The sequence below is a fragment of the Athene cunicularia genome (assembly GCF_003259725.1).
Source record: "Athene cunicularia isolate RWA chromosome 4 unlocalized genomic scaffold, athCun1 chr4_part2, whole genome shotgun sequence".
Taxonomy (NCBI): domain Eukaryota; kingdom Metazoa; phylum Chordata; class Aves; order Strigiformes; family Strigidae; genus Athene; species Athene cunicularia.
Window position 1 is genome coordinate 16779382 of NW_020799099.1, and position 4026 is coordinate 16783407.

Consider the following 4026-nt stretch of genomic DNA (forward strand, 5'->3'; position numbering starts at 1 on the left):
CCCCCAATTATTTCCTTTATTGTGATCTGAACTTCAGAGAAAGATCCAGGAGAGTAACTGTGCATCAGTCAGGCCCCACGCTGGCTCTCCTCAGGGGTGGGGAGCAGGCACTCCAAAGCTATTCTGCATGGCAAGTGGGGTCTGTCCTAATTACTAACAGGCTGACACAGCAGTCACCAAGCTATGTGGGGATCTGAAGATGATTAAGTCTCCCCTGACATCACTCCAAAAGACAGTTACTCACCCTCCTCCAGCTTTCCCCTTCTTTTATAGGTGAAGAAAGGCCACAGCTAATATCACTGCTTCTGCAGTAAGGCCAAAAATTAGAGGAGAAAGTGATGGCTAACCACACAAGCTTCATGGTAGAAACTTAGTTCATGAATATAAAGCACTCCTAAAGTACTATTAACAGTTGCTGCTCCTGAAACTGCCAGCATCTGACTATTTATCATTTAGTTTACTTACTGCCATTTCAAAGCCTTATCTTCAACAAAAGAGGGCAGATGAGCACATTGTCTGTTGTCTCAGTTTAATACTTAGCTTTGCATGCTTTTAGATTATTCTCTATTAAAATAAAGTGTGCCATATAAAATAACACCAAATTCAGTTCACACTTTGGGCGAGGTGGGTTGGTTTGCCGAGGTTCCCTGTACAGACAATACTGCAGAAAGAGGGGAAGCTGGAAGCCTCCAAGCATTGCAGTCCTCTCAGATATATTAGTACAGCTTTATTCATAGTTTAGTGAAACGGACCTGTCGAATATGGACGGACCATCAAGATGTCAAGACGACAGATGTTCAGCAGAGAAAACTAGCAAAAGTTGAGTATGGAGAACTAGCAAAAGTTTGGCACACTGAATAAATTCTGTACAGTCACATCAAAGAATATTCACAGGCAACCCAGAGGAAGTCAGCAGAAACTCCAGTAACCTGGAGAGGGGAAGAGCACAATATAAGCTGTTGGCATTTACGGAAATTGCAAACATAAATCAAATACAGAAAATAGCACTTTTAAAAAGAAATATTTTTTTATTTATTAATAAACCACACCTCCATAATCTAGACCATATACTGGCACAGGCAGAAATCTATCAATTTTCACTTTTTCAGTCAGGACAATTTATTGTGTCAAATTAAAAGAATATGAAATTAAGTGTCTAGTAAGTGGAGCATTTTCTTTAAAGAAATAAACAGCAATTATAAGTCTTAATAAAAATAGTTAAGCAGAAGGCAATGAAGAGAGGTTTGTCAGAGGTCCATAACATTGTCAGTGAATAGCTGGTTCTCAAACTTCACTGAACATTTTCCAGCAATGTACTTAGCATGTGACCTTTCTGTGGCTCCACGGTTTCCCCAACTGTTTTCATAGCTCATAAAACGTTTAGGAAGTGTTTATAAAAACTGCTTGAGGAAACCGTGCCACAAAGAACTTGAGCTTCACGTCTCAGCAGTCCAGCTTTGATTTAGTTCTCTGTGATGGGATTTCATTTTGCAAATGCCCTACTAACATCTGCATGCAGGTCCTCTTGGGATAGCACTGAGACATAGTCCAGTTTTATGTATATTACTTGGCCAAGTTCCTCCAGCATGTGATGGTTGACTTGCCTCCCTCATGAAATCACACATGCAAGCGTTCCCCACACATACTCTTATTGATGACCACTTTCAGTGATCTGACTGTGTTGGGAAGAAATATTATGTCATAAACACCATTGCAACATCTGCAATGGATCCTTCTGGAACCCAACACATGAACCGCCAAACCCAGAGAGCACTCTCACATCAGAAGTCCATGACTGACGGTGCTTGACCTACTGCCCTGCAAGCTCTCCCCTGCTTTTTCATGCATGCTCAAGCAGCCTGTTTAGAAACACATAGCCAGAGAAGTGTCACAGACGAGCTCTCAGTATATAGCTCTCCGGAGAACGTTTGGAGAGTGCAACAATGAAACATGATCGTGCCAGAACAATGAGGTTGAAAACCAACATTTTACTATGCTTAATTAAGTAAAACCAACATTCACAGCATTCTGGTGGAACTCCCATCTTCAGCCACAGACTCATGACTTCCTGAGTCTCAGATATTAATTAGCATCAGGAGCTTCTGAACATGCTCAGGATAAGGAGCCTCGCCCTCACAGAAAGACCATTCATTGATTTCCTGTACTGTAGCTTTCAAGTTAAACATCACAAAAACATTCACCAAATAAAATAAGAAGTTGTTCAGTCATAATGTATTTTACTTATAAATTAAGACGACAGCTCTGCTGGTAAACAATAAATGCTCCAGCACACACATTTTAAAGATACTCCTTGTAAGCACAAAGGGAACATCACCTTGCACACTGATGGCCCTGTCCACTTGGCTAGCCACATGCTTCACCAAGGTCTTCTTACAAAAGTTAGTTTAAAAGAGGTACTGAAAACCTATTCGTGTACCTACCTCCATGCACCTAAACTAGTTACTAAGACAGCTTGTGAAAAAAAACACCAGTATTATGCAATAAAGTGCCACCAATAAACATAGCAAAGATTTTATTCTATTTTCCTGGTAGAGATTCAATAATCTTCTTAACAGAGTAGGCGAAGCACTATTTGTAATAAAAATAAATTACAGCACACACATAAAGCTTTTAGCACATACTCTTGACAATAGAACTTTTCCAGTTCAAGGCTGTTTTATGACACTAAAACAAAATATTATTTAATCCCAGGAATCACCTATGTGATTTTTAAGTGTCTAGTCAAGTGTGCACATTCTCACCCCTGTTAATTAATTATCCACTCCTAAGCAGTATATAAGGAACAGTCATTACCCTTGAGGTAAAAGCATGACATACATATCAGGTGTTAGACATAAAAACCAGCTTCAACTGATTATTTGGTTCCCAGGCTTAGCTCGGGAATTAAAAAGAAGCAGTCAGTGGAAAACAGCTACCCCATTCCTAGCTCTCAGGACTTTAGGAGTTACCAGACAACATGAAGGTGCATCTTTCTTTAGACTTCAAGTTACCATTAAGCTCAAGCCATTTGGGTTTTGACTCCATCTAGACAGCTGTGGGAGAGACAGAGGAAAAGTGAGTGTCCCTTCTAAACAGTCTTGACATAATTTCAGAGTAATGCACAAACGGTGCTTGTGACATTGAGAAGAAACTGTAGCATGCCCCTGTGAATCTTTTTTTAAAGCCAGTTCCACTAAATTTTTCAGAAACCTGTTACTGTCTACCTTTTATCCACAAAAACCTCTCTGTAATGCACACACCATATTGCATCACTTCATTTACTTCATTTTTCTTCCCTACTGAAAAAGGAAACCTGCAATAATGCTCTTACGCCCCTCCACCTTAACTGGATGACTGAATCCAAATATTTATCATCATCATCTTGATGGCTAAACAGAGACACAAAAGGCACAAATACTGAAGATCTGAAAAAGGTCAAATGAAACAAGTATGAATTGTGGCAAAGCATGACTTTTATTGCTTACAATAGTTTGTAACTTCTTTGTCTGAGCAATTAGCCACATACTGTGCTACAGGTGGTTACAGTCTATATATTTGAGTACATCCCACAAATAACTTATTTAACTTCACAGTTACGGCTTTTGTACTTGAAAGAGTGGCTAGCACACCTTATAATAGCTGCAACACTCAAGTTACAGGTTCTAAAAATCAGTTTTTGTGTGTTTTGCTGCTGCTAAGGTTAACAATAAAAGCATGACTGAAAAGGCTTATTTTGCAAGCACAGAGGAAAAAAAAACGCTACAATGATGAAAGAAGGCTTCAGGATATTATCAAATCCCTACTTAGAGAAACCATGGAGAGAATAAAAGATCTAACACATTAGTATGCAAAAATGTACATAACTCATGATCCCCATGCCTAAAATCACTACTTCACGCAACTCAGTCTCAAACCCCTTATTTCCTAATCAACAAAAAACAGGCAAGAATCATGTTTGCCTTGTTCAGTGGGACAGTGGGACTGGACAAACTCAATATTTTCCAGTAATTGAAGGCCACAGACTCA